The following is an 18,377-nucleotide window of genomic DNA, read 5'->3' as shown; positions in this document are numbered from 1 at the left end:
AGACAGTTGCTTTGGCCACATGTGTTCCCTACATCTCTGACTCACTATCATTGTACTCTAAATTTGTACCCAGTCCTTTTTATAGGTACTATGTATATTTATGAAAAAGTGTGCCCCAGTTTTATGGAAGTGAGCTTCTGCTATTAGGTCATCTCAATAAATTCCATTGCTTTGAACTAATATTACCTTAAGAGAAATATTGCTGGTGGGGGCTCATAAGCAGTAGTTTTAGGAGGGTAGCCACATAAGTGATGCAGAATCTGGAAGCAACAACCACTTTGGAAACCTAAAGTAGGAATGTAAGTTCAGGGAGGAGTAAAATAAGTACTATACTAAAACAGCTTTTTTTAGTCTTATTACACAAGTAGACTCTAAATAAATGTATTGAATTAAATTCTCTTGGGCTTTAATAACCTCCGTGTTGCATGTTTTTAAAAATGTCAAATGTTTTTGCCTTGTTCTCTATAATATGGTCATATTTTATTTCTTTCCACTCTCTAGTGTTGCCCCCAAAGTACATTCTTTTCTCATCTTGTGCTACATTTATTAACATTATATCAACCTCCTACTCTCTGCAATTCCCACATACTTAACACTTTAAGATTTAGCTGTCTCCTTGTACTTCTATAACCCATGTTGACTTTGCGCTTTTCTGATTTGCAATTTAACTTTTTTCTTCTAAAGAGCAGTCAGTTCCTTGTGGGCAAGAGCAAATGTGATTTTCTTTTTAGATTTTTCAAGGCAATGGGGTTAAGTGGCTTGTCCAAGGCCACACAGCTAGGTAATTATTAAGTGTCTAAGGTCAGATTTGAACCCAGGTACTCCTGACTCCAAGGCCAGTGCTCTATCCACTGTGCCACCTAGCCGCCCTGTAAATGCGATATTTGAAAAATGACAATAACTCCTACCTCCAACAAATACACAATTCCTGTTTCAGATTTATTCCATGAAGATAATCAAATGTGATCTCCTTGGTCCTTTTCAGTTGTGCAGATTTCCAACCATCCTATTCAACTCTTTCTCATGTCTTCCCAAAGTTAACACAAGAAGTCTTTTTCAACTTCTCATTAAGAATATTAGTTGAGTGCTCTCATCCTGAGACATGTGATAAACACAACTTTTTATATGAATATACATTTAAAGCTTTGTTCCCACTGTGTTCTTAACATATTTTTCTTTTTATATCTCAACTCTTTATTTAGACCACACTGCTAAATGCTCCAAATCATTTTTATACTGAATCAAAAACCCAGGCTCTGTGTTACTGTGTTACTGAGTAGAAACTGTATCTGTCCAACAAACCGTTGCATTAACCACCTTTTATTTAAAGATGTCTAATTTTCCCTATAAAAATACCAGTACATTTTGACATCTAGACCATAGGATCATTGTTTTAGAGATGGAAGGAACCTTTGACATCAGATAGCTCAAATATATTATTATATAGATGAGGTCCAGAAAAATTGTGATTTGCCCAAGATCATAAGATAGTAAATGACTACAGGTTTTGATTCCAGATCTTCTGATTCCAAAACCAGGGTTCTTTCCACTCATCACAAGCAATTCTCTACCTCCATTTTATGTTGTTAAAGAAAACATTAAGTACTAGACCCAGAAGAGGGCTCTGTGGGGCTCTATTTGGTATTTGTGTACCAAGTGTAAGAAATTTGTAATATGGCCAGTACCAGCCTTATATGTGGGTGGAGTAGGAAGTCAAAATGTCAGGGCAAAATGTAGAAAAGATAAGCTTGTGGTAACAGAGGCAAACTTTTTATTTCACAATTTTGAATAGTGTCAGATCTAGTTATTGTTCTAGGGGTACCTAGGTGATGCAGTAGATAACAGTACTGAATGTAGAGTTAGGAGAACCTGAGTTCAAATGTGCCCTCAGATTATCTGTGTGTCCCTGGACAAGTCATTTTAACCCTGTTGGCATCAGTCTCACCTATAAAATGAACTGCAAAAGGAAATGGCAAGCCACTCCACTATCTTTGCTAAGAAAACCCCACATGGCATCATGAAGAATCTGAAATGATTGAACAACAACAATAAAAGTTAAGCTTTTAATACAGAGTATCTCAAAAGTTGTAGTGTAATTTAAAGCTAATTCAGTAGGTTTATCTTGCTGAATTATTTTTATTTTTATTGATACCTTTTGTTGCTAAGGAGGAAATTACTTTGTAACAAATGTACAAACAGACTTGGCACATAATACATAATATACTACATATTTTTAATTTACTTATAAATTACTAATTTACTTATTCAAATAATTCTCTTGTACCATGTACTTATGCTGAAAGCAATAAAGCAAAGAATTTTAATTAAAGGATTGCTTTAGTAAATAATATACTTAATTTTAAGAACTACACTAGTTTTAGCACAAATCATCTTTTATGTGCCTACCTGCAAAAACAAAAGTCTTTCTTCTAGTATTTCAAAGCTTAGACAGACTAACTTGACTAATTCTGAGGTTTTTTTTCCCTTTATCCCATGATGGCAAGTGAATTTGCAATTATGCTTGTCTTTTACTATTGCCTTTATTTATATCAAATCCATAAATACTATTAATCATGCTAAGAGAACATGAACTCTTTCTATGAATATTCATGTCAATTCCATTAGGTTTTTGAAATTATCTCCCTTCATCTGGTCCTTATCTTCAGATTGTTTCATTGGTAGAAGTTGAAATAGATTTATAATTTACAAAATTCTCCCTTTACTTGATAAAGAGCAGGGAATATAGATGGGGAGAAGAGAAAAAGGATCTTTGGAGTTCATAAGGAAGATTAGAATCCTATAACTTCCTCCATGTTTGGAAATATAGTAAGGGTTTTGCCTAGTCGCAAAGGATTGCCCTGCTGTGGCTTGAGGAAAGACAACATATATTCAGTATTTGATGTGTGTGTACTAAAAAACTGTACCATTTTTTTATCTGTTACAAAAATGCTCTATTTTTTTAAACATCTAGGACTGAATTATAATAAAACAATTTAATGGGGAATATCTTAATCTATTGAACTAGAAATGAATAGGGCAATTTTGAAAAAATTGTTGGAAATAAATCATCACAGAATTAAACTTCCCAAAATATTTCATGGTAGTATCTTCCTATTTTATTTATTTATTCATTCATTTATTTACTTATTTATTTTAGTTTTTGCAAGGCAAATAGGGTTAAGTGGCTTGCTCAAGGTCACACAGCTAGGTAATTATTAAGTGTCTGAGGTCAAATTTGAACTCAGGTACTCCTGACTCCAGGGCTGGTGCTCTATCCACTATGCCACCTAGCTGCCCCGGTAGTATCTTTCTAAATTAAAATAGATTGTCTAATTCAACAGGAAGTAAAAACAAGTTTTCAATTTAAATAATATCTAATATTATAAAACTAATAATTTTGAGAATATCCTCATATGGAACTGTTACTGGGATTCTCTTAATTCAATATAAGGATCTTAACAAAGAAATGATATACAGTTCAAAATATAGGGACAAAAATTTGAAAGTTTGCTTTGAAGAAAAAAAAATTTTGTTAATCATAAAGAAAACATAGTCCAGAGTTGTTCTTTATTTAATCTGCAAAAGGCACAGAAATGCCAGGCACTGGAAGAAAAAAGCAAAACAATTGTCAGGCATCTCTGATAACCTTACTACTAAAACTTTTAGATATCTTCTGAAGAAAAGTACATAACAGGGAAAGTGAGAAAAACATAATATACCTCTGTACAGAACTGAAAGTGGGAATTCTTAGTATCTTAAAGATGAAGCTGAAAATTGTCTTTGGCTATCAAGGGGAGAGGGAATCATAGAATTTTCACAGCTAGAGGGGGCCTTAGAGATTTAGACCAACCCTCTTATTTTTTTTTTTTAGGTTTTTTTTTGGCAAGGAAAATGGGGTTAAGTGGCTTGCCAAAAGCCACACAGCTAGGTAATTCTTAAGTGTCTGAGGCTGGATTTGAACCCAGGTACTCCTGACTCCAGGGCCAGTTCTTTATCCACTGTGCCACCTAGCTGCCACACCCCATCTTTTTTTTTATAATTAAATCTGTTGTCCCCTCAACTCCCAAAGTTGATTTGGTACTACTTCTCTTTTTTAATATTTATGAGTTCTGTCAACCAGTCTCTCTTGGATGAGAGTTTCATCCATTACAAATGAAAAGATGCTGGCAGAGAATATACTGTGGTCTCTTATGCTAATACTAGAAAAATAAATATAATGAATAAGTTCATGTGGTGTTCTGGAGACTTCAGGTACTGGTTCTAAAGATTGACTGGCAAATACTATAAATCAGGGCTTGAGTTATTTGTTGATTGTCTAGACTCAAGTAAAGAGAAAATATTAATAATGAAGGTTAAACTTAAAAATGTGTTTTACTTAAATTTTTTTTCCTGGAGTCAGTTGTTAAATAATTGTCATCACACCCTTGAGCATACCCCTCAGTACTTAATAGGCATTACCTTACCCTGCCTAACAAATAGGATACTGAATTTTCACAGGTCTATCTTTTTCTTCCTAACTTTTAAGAGATAATCATTAGTTAAACAGTTTAAATGTTTCCCTTTACCCGGGTTCCCACTATTACAATCTAAAAAAACAAAAAGCACAATGTATACTTTGTTTATTTTTCCTAAATTAAGAAACACTTAGTCTGAAAGTTGAAGAACAGTTGTTTCATTGGTTAAAGGGAGTTTACTCATCAGGAGTTCTCTACACTAACAAAATCACATGCAGAACAAAAAAGGCAGAGGAGAGAAATCTTCATTGAGATTTCATATCTTTGCAAATCCTGTTATTAGAATTAAATCAAAAACAAGAAAAATTGAACTGGATTGCTCCACCTAGTAGTCATTTTTGCTTTCCCTCTTATTTTCTATCTTATGGAGAATACATTTTCAACATTGTCATTCAGCATCTTAGAAAACAGTGGTCTCTAAACTTTTCTTGATCACATACTATTAGTAATAATATGCATTATAAAACATGCACAAAATAGAAATAAAAAAAGAATAGATGAAATAATAGTTGGTCCTAGAAATAAAATGAAACCACTGGAATTTATTGAGTAGGAACTGACATGGTCAGACTTTGGTTTCAAGAAAATCATTGGCAGTTGCATTAAAGATAGATTGGAGAGAAGAGAAACCAATAAGGGTGAAGTATTAAAAAGTGATTGCTAGGGCAGCTAGGTGGAGCAGGGAATAGAGCACCAGCTATGGAATCAGGAGGACCTGAGTTCAAATCCAAATGCAGATGCTTCATAATTACCTAGCTGTTTAACCTTGGGCAAGTCAAATCATTGCAAAATAAATCTGTATCAAACTAGGTCTATGTGTCAGAGATCATTTTTAAAAAGTTTTTTATTTATTTAATGCAATGGGATTAAGTGATTTGCCCCAGGTCACAAAGCTAGGCAATTAGGAAGTATCTGAGGCCGATTTGAACTCAGGGCCTCCTGACTCCAGGGTCACTGGGCCACCAAGCTACCCAAGACCATTTTTTTTAAAAAGGAAAAAAGACCAACATGCACAAAAACATTTTTTGTAGTGGCAAAGAATTGAAAATTAAGGAGCTGCCCATCAATTGGAGAACAATTAAACAAACTATGGTATATGAATGTGATGGAATAGTATTGTTTGATAAGAAATCATGAATAGTTAGATTTCAGAAAAACCTGTACTTAAGTGAACTGATTCACAGTGAAGTGAACCGAATCAGTATATTACATCATTAATAGCAACACTGTATGATGATCAGCTATGATAGACTAAATTCTTGTCAGCAATACCATGATCAAAGATGATTTTAAAAAGACTTATGATAGAAAATGCCATACACATTCAGAGAAAGAACTATGCAGATTAAATATACTATTTTTAAAAACTTGTTTTATGTTTCTTTCCTTTCTCATATATTTTTCCCTTTTGTCATGATTCTTCTTTCACGAATATAACTAATGTGGAAATATGTTAAACAAGATTGTACCTATAACAGATTATTTGCTGTCATAGGGAAAGGAAGGGAAGGGAAGGGAAGAAAGGGATGTAGAAAAATATAGAGTTCAAAATCTTATCGAAAATGAATGTTGAAAATTATCTTTACATGTAACTGGAAAAATAAAATTAAAAATAAAAAAGGAAAGATAGACCAAATGGATCCTCACCTCTAATAGGATGCATGATGCTACTATTTAGATCAGAGAAAAGATGGACTACCCAGAAAGACCCAGGAGGTATAGAAATGCATTTATTACATACAAGTTAATTTTGAAATGTGCCTATTTAAAATAATTTTGAAATAAATACAATGATAAGCCACGATTTCAGAGGATGAATGAAAAAGACTGCTGCCCACCTCCTAACAGGTAGCTAGGTGGTACAGTGGCTATTTTTAGTGCACTGGCACTAAAGTCGGGGAAGCTTGTTCAAATCCAACCTCTGATACTAGCTATGTAACTCCAAGCAAGTCACTTTAACATCTGTCTCAATTTCTTCATCTGTAAAAATGGGAAAAATAATAGAACCTATTCCCCCAGGGTTGTTGTGAAGATCAAATAAGATCATTGTAAAGCATTTAACACACTGCCTGGCACAAGTATGTGCTCTATAAATATTAGTTATTATACACAAAATATACAGAATGAAAAAAACATTTTTGGACATGGTCAATGTGCAACTGTGTTTTGCATGCCTATGAATATTTGTTAAGAGTTTTGTTTTGAGGGGCAGAGCCAAGATGGTGACAAGAGAGGATCCTCTCTTAGGCGCTCTCTTATAAAACATATAAACTAAGGACTCTAACTAAACTTTCAAGAGACAGAACTCACAGTGAGGCAGACAGGCCCAGTGAGGCAGTTCTCGTACTCAAGGTAACCTGGAAATGAGCAGAAAGGCTCTGATCTCCAGGACTGGAGGGGCGGCCCACCAGAGCAAAAGAACTTCAGCCTCCTGGAGGCAGTCCCAGGACACTGGGAGTCATGGCTCACAGCAGTGGGGGAGTTTCCTGACCTAGGCCTGGGGAGCACTAGGCACAACTTGGGGGAACAGCGGGGGACCTCTGCCAGAGCTAGCATGTGAAGCCCAGCCCTCAGAGCACACAGCAAGCAGCATGGCTAAGGCAGCCCAGATCCAGGAACAGAAGCAGGTGGAGCTGGTAAGCAGGAGCCCCCAGGGTATGAGCCCATTGAGCCCAGGGAGGGGAGTGAAGAGAGAATGCAGAGCTCTGTCCTCTATCCCTGGAGCAGGACTCTGGGATTCTGACCACATTCAGATCCTGATTGCAGTCTAGGCCCCCCCACAGAACAACAGGGCTCCCCCACCTCAGCCCCTTGTGTGTGTGGAGTGACAATGGTCATTCACAGACCAGGAGGGAGGACAGAGCCTCACACACTGAGATCCTTGTCAAAGTGTCCCAAAAGCTCAGGAAGCACCCCCAAAACCGGGCTCAGGCTGGGAAAATGAGCAAACAGAGGAAAAAGAGGAACACCATTGAGAAATATTTTTCATATGAGCCCAAGAAGGATCAGAATGCTTAGTCTGAAGATGAGGAAGCACAAGCTCCTGCATCTAAAGACTCCAAGAAATATAGAAGTTGGGCTCAGGCTATGACAGAGCTCAAAAAAGACTTTGAAAATCAAATGAGGGAGATAGAAGAAAAATGGAGAAAAGAAATGAAAGAGATTCAGGAAAAACATGAAAATGAAGTCAGCAGCTTAGTCAAGGAAATCCAAAAAAATGCTGAAGAAAATAGCATGCTAAAAACCAGCTTAGGTCAAATGGATAAAACAGTTCAAAAAGTTATTGAGGAGAAGAATGCTTTAAAAAGCAGAATTGGCCAGATGGAAAAAGAGATAAGAAAGCGCTCTGAGGAAAACAAATCCTTCAGACAAAAAATAGAACTCGGGGAGACTGATGAATTTACGAAAAATCAGGACTCAATACTTCAAAACCAAAAGAATGTAAAATTAGAAGAAAATGTGAAACATCACATTGAAAAAACAACTGATATGGAAAACAGATCTAGGAAAGATAATTTTTTGTGTGCTATTCCAAATATTTTAATAAGAGTTCTCTGCAAGGCATTTAAAACACTGATTTGTGAGGATAAACTCCATTGGAGAGAGAGAGAGAGAGAGAGAGAGAGAGAGAGAGAGAGAGAGAGAGAGAATACAGAAAGCAGGTAACCACGGAGATGAGGAATTTTCTTGATTTTTGGGCAGGAACTGAGAGACTACCGCTTTCTGATCAGCCTTGTGCTGCTCTGTAATCTCATATTTCTCTTTCTCTGTGTCAAAAGTTTCTCCTTCTTGGTGTCTGGGTTTATGGAGCTTCTTCTTAAAGTAAGCATCAGTAAGATGATTTGGAATTTTTACACCAGAAAGGTTAACCCTAGTAGAGGTGGCAATGACAAATTTCTGATGGGTCCTTCATAGAGGAACATGATTGATGGTCAGAGGTCCAGTCACTAGTAGCAAACCACTAGCCACCTGCTTCAGGAAAACCACATGCTTGCCCTTGTGGCGGCCAGTGAGCATAATCAGAACTGTGCCTGGGGTGATGCTAGACCAAAGTTTCCTCACATGCTGGCTGAAGGGTTTTTTATCATGACCTAGGAGTTTTCTTGGCACATCTTCAGTAGGGTAATACCTGGGCATTTTGCGAATCTTTACCACTCAGTTTCCTCCATTTTTATCACCACCAACTGGCTTTGAGATAGTAGCAGCCACCCTGTCTTTCTTTTTCCTTTCAATCCAGGTTTTTGGTGCAGCATATATGGGAATACATTGCAAACCTGGAGTATCTGCCAATCCCTCGCGCCAAGACTGGGTTTCGACTGCAATGCTTTTGAGGTTTTTTCACCACCTTTTCAGCCCCATCTTCCTTTTTGGCCTTCCTTTCCTTTTTTTCCCTTTCTGACCTTATTTTCCTTTGGAGGCTTTGGAGGGTTTTTGTCTACCATCTTGGGAGAAGGGAAAAGAGATAAGAAAGATAATTTAAAAATTATTGGAATACCTGAAAGTCATGATCAGGAAAAAAGCCTTGACATCATTTTCAAAGAATTTACTACAGGAAAATTGCCCTGATATCCTAGAAGCAGAGGGCAAAATAGAAATGGAGAGAATCCACCGATCCCCCAGAGAAAGAGATCCAAAAATCCAACCCCCAGGAATGGTATAGCCAAGTTCTAGAACTCCCAAGTCAAAGAGAAAATATTACAAGCAGCCAGAAGGACACGATTCAAATACCATGGAGCTGCAATCAGGATCTCACAGGACTTAGCAGCAACTACATTAAAAGCTCGCAGGGCTTGGAATATAATATATCAGAAGGCAAAAGAGCTTAGAATGCAACCAAGAATCAACTACCCAGCAAAACTGAATGTCCTCTTCCAGGGAAAAAGATGGACTTTCAATGAACCAGGGGAATTTCAAATGTTCTTGTTGGAATGGCCAGAACTAAACAGAAGGTTTGATTTTCAGACACAGGACTCAGGTGAAGCATGGAGATTGGAGGAGAAGGGGAAAATATGAGGGACTTAATGAGGATGAATTGCATGTATTCCTGTACAGAAAAATGACACTGATAATACTCATATGAACCTTCTCAATTAACAGAGCAGGTAGAGGGAGCTTTTATAGATGAAGCATAGGAGAAAGCTGAATTTGAAGATAAAATATGATGTAAAAATGGAGTCAATAGATAAAAGGGAAATGTAATGGGAGAAAGAAAAAGGAGAGGGGGGAATAGGCCAAGATATTTCATATAATAAGATTTTTCTTTATTACAATGAGCTATTGCAATGATATGGAAGGGGGGGAGGCAAGGGGGGAATGAGGGAATCTTTGCTCTCATCAGAGGTGACTTGGAGAGGAAACAGCATATATACTCAATGGGGTATAGGCATCTGGAGTAAGGGGGGGGGATGGGGAAAGGGGTGGGGATGTGAATGGAGGAGAGGATGGACCATAGAAGGAGAGTGGTTAGATATAACACATTTTCTTTTTTACTTCTTGCAAGGGGCTGGGTTTGGATGGCCTGTCTGGGACCATAGGGCCAGGTGGATGCTGGACCTAAGGGGTGGTAGGGGGGCTTGGGGCCTCTTGGCCCCAGGGCCTGGGATCCATCTTCTGTGTCACTCAGCTACCCTACAGCAGAGTCAGAGTGAAAGGAGAGAGAAAATATAGTACATGTTAGTGGAGAAATACGAAAGGAGGGAGTTGCGATCAGCAATGGCAATGGTAGAAAAATATGGAAGTAACTTTTGTGATGGACTTATCATAAAGAATGTGATCCACCCATGACAGAGTTGGTGGTGTTGGAACACAGAGTGAAGCACATTTATTATTATTATTATTATTATTATTTTTGGGGGGTGTGCAGAGCAAATGGGGCTGGGTGGCCTGCCTGGGGCTGCATAGCAGGGTGATTGTTGGGTGTCTGAGGCCAGATTTGGACCCCGGTGCTCCTAGCTCAAGGGCCAGTGCTCTGTCCACCACCCAGCCACCCTTACTATTAATACTATTTTATTTTATTTTGGGTCTTTTTTTTTATTTGTTTGGTTTTTGCAGGGCAATGGGGTTGGGGTGGCTTGCATGTCACACAGCTGGGTGATTGTTGGGTGTACAGGGCCAGATATAGGCTCGGTTGCTCCTGGCTCCAGAGCTGATGCTCCGCCACTGCGCTACCTGGCCATACCTACAATTATTACTATTTTTTTTTTAATTTACATTTTAATTTTTTCTCTCCCCTTTACTTTGTCACTCAAGCGAGTCTATTTTTTGTGTGTGGGGGGGTATTTTCTTTACTCTTAAACAAGAATATTTTATTAATGTATAAAAAACCATTATTTGTACAAAATGAGAATAACTAAATATTAAATTTAATAAAAAAAGAGTTTTGTTTTTCAGGGAGGCTAGGTGGTGCAGTGGATAAAGCACCAGCCCTGGAGTCAGGAGTACCTGGGTTCAAATCCAGTCCAGACGCTTAATAATTACCTAACTGTGTGGCCTTGGGCAAGCCACTTATCCCCATTTGCCTTGCAAAAACCTAAAAAAAAAAAAAAGTTTTGTTTTTCAGGGTAAAAATATCTCTTGTACAAATATATTCATAGCAGCCCTGTTTGTGGTGGCAAAGAATTGGAAATTAAGTGAGTGTTCTTCAATTGGGGAATGGCTTAACAAACTGTGGTATATGTATGTCATAGAACACTATTGTACCATTAGAAACCAGGAGGGATGGGAATTCAGGGAAGCCTGGAAGGATTTGCATGAACTGATGCTGATTGAGATGAGCAGAACCAGAAGAACATTGTACACCCTAACAGCACCATGGGGGTGATGAACCTTGATGGACTTGCTCATTCCATCAGTGCAACCATCAGGGACAATTTTGGGCTATCTATGAGGGAGAATAGCATCTGTATCCAAAGAAAGAATTGTGGAGTTTGAACAAAGACCAAAGACTATTACCTTCAAATTAGAAAAAAAAAAACCAACCCTGTTATCTTATTATGTAATTTTGCTATCTCATACTTTATGTTTCTTCCTTAAGGATATGATTTCTCTCTCATCACATTGAATTGAGATCAATGTATACTATGGAAACAATGTAAAGACTAACAGAATGCCTTTTGTGGGGAGTAGGGGGAAGGAAGCAAGAATGGGGGAAAATTGTAAAACTCAAAATAAAATTTTTCTAAAAAAGAAGAGTTTTGTTTTTCATTGTACACATACAACATTAACCAGACCATTCACTACCAAAGAGCCGGGGGGAGTGGAGGGAGGGTGGTAAAAAAATGTCTGATTAAATTTGCAATTGGATGAATGTTGAAAAATTAATACAACAACAACAACAACAATAATAATAATAATAAAGTTTTGTTCCCCCCAAAATAAACGTGCCTGTTTATTTATAACTGAATGCCAAAGCATCAGACCAGATGACTTGAGTAGCTTTTCCTAGATTTGTCATCAATTCCCTTTTCAGAACAAAATAATATAAGAATCTTTTCTTAAATATTTCATTAGACTTCTCACTACTCTTTCTCAGTCATTAATTGCTTGCTGGTGACAAGATATTCTGGATAGCTCTTTTCTTATGTTTCTTTTGAGTGAAAGGAATGACTCCCTACCATGATCTAATCTTCCTGAGGCAAGATGTAATATCTTATAGAATATCTAACCCCATTATAAACATTTGATTTGTTATAAAATGAAATGAGGAAAAAAAAAAAGATCATTGCAAAAGTCAGGGAGAGTAGTAGTGACAACATGGACTGGTATGATGGTCCTGGGAGTGGGGTGAAGAAAAAGATATGACAAAAGTTGTGAAGATAACTGAATGGATATGTGGGAAAAGAATGAGGAGTCTAGGATAATAATGAATTTGTGAACTTAGGTGTCTAAAAAAATGATAGTGTCCTCAAAAATAACAGGAAATTATGGAAGAGGGCTAGGTTTGAAGAGAAAATTGATGTAATGATTTATTCTGTGTAGATTATTACCCATCTTTGCTTGTTCATCCTGTGAGACTAATTCTGACTCAATGAAAACAAAAAGGATGTAGGAATGAGGAGAAGGAAATCATTTTAAAAAACAAGGAACTGCCAGTCATTAGTTGATATGGGGACAGAATGTGAGAATGTGGTGGAATAGAGGTGGAGGGAGGATATTTTCCCAGTGGCAGCTCTGCAGCTATTCATGTGGATATCCTGGTGGAGTTACTGTTACAATAGCAAAATGCAAAAACTTGGGAGCTTGAATATTTGTGGAAGGAGGCTGAGTGATAGAATGTTGGGAGATACAGATTGAAGGGGTTGCATGGTTATGTTGGAAAGAAGTCCCAGTATTAGCTGTTGTGGTGAGGATGAGTTATGATCCATTTTACTACCCTCCAGTTGGTAGATGTGGTATCTTTTGGGGTTGTGCAATGGATCACACACCTGAGATCATTGATTTAAAGGACCAATAATTTCAGATAATGAATGTAAATATTTGTGCATAAAATAATTTGAAGTTCTCTAACAAGTTAATCATAATTTTATTAAGTTCTAGACTCTGTGCCAACAATGCAGTATAATTGCCAAAACTTTAACATAATCTTAAACTGCAATAATAATAATATAGTATCTAGATAATGGAAATAAACATTACTACTATATACTCTTTACTCAATAGACTCCATATAGTATATTTTCTGGTTTGGGCACTATAGTTAAGGAGGAATTCTTGCAGATTAGTGTTTTCTACAGGAGGATAATCAGGATGTCAAGGACTTGGATATCATCTCAACAGAAGGACCAGAAAGGGTATAGTTTGGAATTATATAAGAAAAACACTAACTATTCATACCCTTTGACCCATAGATCTCCCTACTGGGTTTACATCTTAAATAAGTCAATAATAAAAATAAAAGACACAAACGTATGTGATCCAAACCCATCTGTATGACTCTGTTCTCATTAGTAGAGACTGATTGCTCAATGTTTCTTGCCTATATAAGGAGCAGAACTGAAAAGAATTACAGAAAAGAGATTCTTGTCTTCTATAGTCCAGTTTCAAGAAACTCACAAGGTTAAAGACTCTTTTCATGTTCTTGAAGGGAGGAAAAAACTAGGAAAAAGTTGACATTAGAGGAGTCAGTATTTTGAAAACGATATGTATTCCTAGCTTACTGCACAAAAGTCTTCTGAGGGTTTCTCCTTGTGTGAGATCTAGGATATTCTTGGTTTACCTTGGAGTTCAATTATTCTCTATATTCTCTCTCTCTCTCTCTCTCTCTCTCTCTCTCTCTCTCTCTCTCTCTCTCTCTCTCTCTGTGTATTTTTTTTGTAAGGCAATGGGGTTAAGTGACTTGCCCAAGGTCACACAGCTAGGTAATTATTAAATGTCTGAGGCCAGAATTAAATTCATCTCCCACTGACTCCGGGGCTGGTGTTCTATCCACTGTGCCACCTAGCTTCCCCTTGTATATATTTTCACATGTATACTTTCTTTGATTGCTATTTGTTATCTGTTTGGAAAAAAAGAGGTTTATTTGTTATTTGCTATGTACGTTTATTGTGGAAATTATATGTTGTAGTAAGGATTCAAACCTTGGTTATATAACTTGGGACACTTTTCTCCCAAAAAAAGATAAGATCAGGAGAGCAAGTTGAAACTAAGGACTATTTTCCCTAGCTTAATAATATTAAAAGCAACAGATAGATATAATCGTATTCTAATACTACCATCCCTGAGGAGAATAGACTAACCAGCCTCTTACCTCAAGCTCCTCCTCCTACTCTTATTTGGGGAAATAGGAGGGGAGGAAATTATAGAAATACCTATTCTTGCTTCCCTTTGAGTCACATCTAGATAAACCCATATGAATTATATAAACCAGCATGAGCAAAACATGTTTCTCACAGGTATAACAATGTTTATATGTAACAAAAATATCAGAAATCTAGAAACAATGTACCCAACATTCAGGGGAATAGTGTGGCAAATAATGACATAAACATAAAATGGAATATTATTATATGATAAAGAAAGACTCAGAATGGATAATTTGAAGAAAAATTGGGTAATTGCATTAAGTAAGAGAGGAAAGAGAAGTCAAAGGACTAATATACACAAAGTTCAAAACAATAAAAAGTTAAACCAACAAGTTCAGACCAAGTATCAGGGACATTGTTGATAAACTAAGAAAATCAAAAACATATCTATTTTTTTTACTAATCCTTTAGAAGCTGACATATTATTAGTTAAATAATGTTAAAAATAGTTTTGCTTAACTCTCTTGAAACATGGGGCAAAACAAAATGTTTGGGAAGTTTCAAGATAATATATTCATTTTTTTTTCCTTAGGATTTTTTGCAAGGCAATGGGGTTAAGTGGCTTACCCAAGGCCACAGCTAGGTAATTATTAAGTGTCTGAGGTCGGATATGAATTCAGGTACTCCTGACTCCAGGGCCGGTGCTCTATCCACTGTGCCACCTAGCCGCCCCTTATATTCATTTTTAAAACGAGAAAAGGTCACATGCTTGTTCTGTATTGTCTGGGGGTTTAGTGATCAGAAAATTAAGACTAGTAAATTCTACCACTAAATAGGAAGGCAGACTAATTTGATGATCTCTGAAGTCAATTTTATTACTCATTTTCTTAAAAGTGTATCTTAGGGGCGGCTAGGTGGCGTAGTGGATAAAACACCGGCCCTGGAGTCAGTGGTACCTGGGTTCAAATCCGGTCTCAGACACTTAATAATTAGCTAGCTGTGTTGGCCTTGGTCAAGCCACTTAACCCCATTTGCCTTGCAAAAAACCTAAAAAAAAAAGTGTATCTTAAAAATTTTAATTGTTAAAAATGGGAGGAATAAAAACATCTTTCCTAAAAACATATTGCTATGTAAAGATTCAACTCAATATTTTTAATTTAGCATATAACATAAAGATAAAAATATAATAGTCCTGCCCTCAAGGTACTAGGATATGCAATATGTTCACATAATACAAGAACATGAAAGAAGAGTATACTATTAATTGGTAGGACCTAGAATAGCCTTATAAAGAAGGGAGCATCTGTACTGAAGGCAAAGATTCTGAGAGGCAAAGATGAGGAAGAAGTTGATTATAAAGAAGGAAAGATTATAAAAGAAAGGAAAAAGAAGGAAAAAGGCCTATGCTAAACCAAAAATGGAACAAACTATTCAGACTGAATCCTATTTAGCAGATGCTATGGTATTCAGGGGTTTCATGTAAACTAATCGTCTTCAAATGGAGGATGTTATGAGGTGGAAAAACCTTTATTTTGGATTTGTACAGAACGATTATTATGCGTTATTCCTTCTTTTAAATCTTACTATTTGTGATTTTTGTTCAATGATTCTTAGATTATTTTTGTGGTTGCATTTATCAGAGGATCTTATTCGAACTTAAATCATATTTAAGAAACATCTTTAGCATTACATTTGTTTTATAAATTTTTTTTGTAACAGAGTGGTATACATCACATGTCTCACTAAAGTATATAACTGAAGATGTAGTCTATTTTTGAAAATCATCTACTTACCCCTTTCTTAGCTATATTTTTATGGCGATGAAAAAGAAAAACATATTATTGGGAGTAATACTACTTGGGAGTGATACTACCATTTGATTGATTTCTTCTGGGAAAAGGCAGCCAAAAACAACAATTACTAACTTGTATGTCTATATTTCTTTAAAAAACAACACAAAACTTTCTTAAAGAATGGTCTTCATGACTGAAGCATATTTTCAATGTTGACATTATCATGAGGAAACTCAAACTTTAGACTCACAAATCAGATAGAAGTTTTATTCAGATTATTAAAAACCATGGCATGGAAAGGTCAGTTGACTCACAGAATTTCTTTTGTATACCAAATGAACTCGATTATAAGGCATTTCTCCCTCAAAAACAGATTAAAATGAAGAGAGAGAAGCAAGGGAAGTTATGCTGAATTGCAAATGGTTTGTAGTTGGCCTGAAGTAGATCAAAGGAAATTTATTTCTATCAAGAAGAGAAAGGAGCTTGATAAACTGTCCTTGGCCTCAGAAATAAAGAGCAAGGCAATATTTTTTTCCTGTGGTCAGCTTTGTAGATTTATCCAGGGATAAGCAGAGTAGGGATATCATAGAAGTAATGTACAATTGAAAAAAGAGATATGCTATTTGAGTGTGAAAGAGTAATGGAGTGGCTAGGTGGTGTAGTGGATAGAGCACCGGCCCTGGAGTCAGGAATACCTGAGTTCAAATCTGACATCAGATACTTAATACCTAGCTGTGTGGCCTTGGGCAAGCCACTTAACCCCATTGCCTTGAAAAAAAAAAAAACAACTTAAAAAAAAAAGAGTTATAGGAAGATAGTCCAAGTGGTCAACTGGAACTCACAAAATGTAAACACACTTAGGAAATAGTCTCTGGACTTTTGAGTAAATCTTCTATGAATGATTTATGGAAGAACAAGGTCAGAAATTGCATAGATAAGGAGGTATGGATAGGTTTTGAACTGTACTGAATGGATGAAAAAGGCAACATCAAAGAGTTAATAATAATGAGTACATTTTCTTTAAAGATTTTGAAAACACTTTACAGATGTAAAATGAAGAAACTGAGTTGAAAGAAATTAAGGAACTTGCCCTGGGTCATAATGCTAGTGTCTAGGATAAAACCTGAGTTCAGCTCTTTTAGATGCTTAAGTCTCTATCCACTATCTTAAGAGTCTGGAAGAACTGAATCAAATTAAAAAAATAACAAAAAAAAGATGTAATTGTACTTTTAAAAAAAATTTTTCTTTGTGAGATCTCTTAAAAATAGATCCCTGGTGCTTTTAAAATTGTTGCAGCAAGTATAGATTTCTTTGGGCAGGTTTAGACACTCTTCTATACATGATCTTTCATTCTATTTCTACATTTTCATATAACACACTGGACAATAATAATGATGTAGTGCTTTAAAGTTTGCAAATTCACATACACTACTGTATTTAATCCTCATAATAACCTTTTGAACTAAGACCTACTTTTTTTTGTATTTTTTTTGCAAGGCAATGGGGCCAAGTAATTTGCCCAAGGTCACATAGCTAGTAATTATGAAGTGTTTGTTGCTGGATTTGAACTCAAGTCCTTTGACTCCAGGGCTGGTGCTCTAGCCACTGTGCCACCTAGCTGCCCCCTAAGACCTAGTATTAATTACATTTTACAGATAAGAAAACTCAGACCTAGAGATATTGTGACTTGTCAAATTCTATTTACAAACATTCTAAGGATTATTTAGCTTATTTTGGTCTTTATTTTTGATTGGTCTATTTTGCTTTATTACTTTACTATTTTGCAAAGTGATACTTCCTAACCTTCAGTCATCCTACCCACTTTGGTCCTCTTAAACTTATTATGCTCTTGGCTTTCATGTCTATCTGCTTGGCAAAGAGATGAGTATTTGTTAGCTAATGAAGTTTCTGAATTCTTGTGGTTTTCATACTATAGTGCCTGTTTTATATCAGCTAAATGTTTTCTCTAGACTATGGTAATAAAATTCAGCCTTTGTCCTTCTATTATTTTAAAGTCAAGAGTTTTGATTAAACTCTTATAGTTATGTCTTGTCTATTCATCATTATCCTTTCAATTTTCAGGTTTTTTCTTTAATAACTAGTCAACTGATCTCACAATGCAGATATCTGACAACCTGTGTCCTATCTGTTAAGTTAGATGAATGAATTTTTTTAAAATTAAGTTCTCATTATGTGCAAAGCAAGATACTAAAGTTGAAGATTCAAATAAAAAATAAGACAGTCTCTATTCTCAGGGAACTCAATTCTAATAAAAGGGGAAAAAATACCTCAGATGTTTTAGCTATCAGTTAGAGGGGGGAAAGACTTAA

General features: G+C 36.2%; 1 pseudogene; it reads right to left on the bottom strand.

Annotated features, from left to right (window-relative positions):
• Positions 1-8,079: 8,079 nt before the first annotated feature.
• LOC141506229 (large ribosomal subunit protein eL6-like) lies at positions 8,080-10,690 on the bottom strand (annotated as a pseudogene).
• Between the last annotated feature and the right edge of the window lie 7,687 nt (positions 10,691-18,377).

Source organism: Macrotis lagotis, chromosome 1 (assembly GCF_037893015.1).
Source record: "Macrotis lagotis isolate mMagLag1 chromosome 1, bilby.v1.9.chrom.fasta, whole genome shotgun sequence".
Lineage (NCBI taxonomy): Eukaryota > Metazoa > Chordata > Mammalia > Peramelemorphia > Peramelidae > Macrotis > Macrotis lagotis.
Note: the sequence above shows the minus strand (reverse complement) of the source record. Positions and strands in the feature narration are given on the sequence as shown.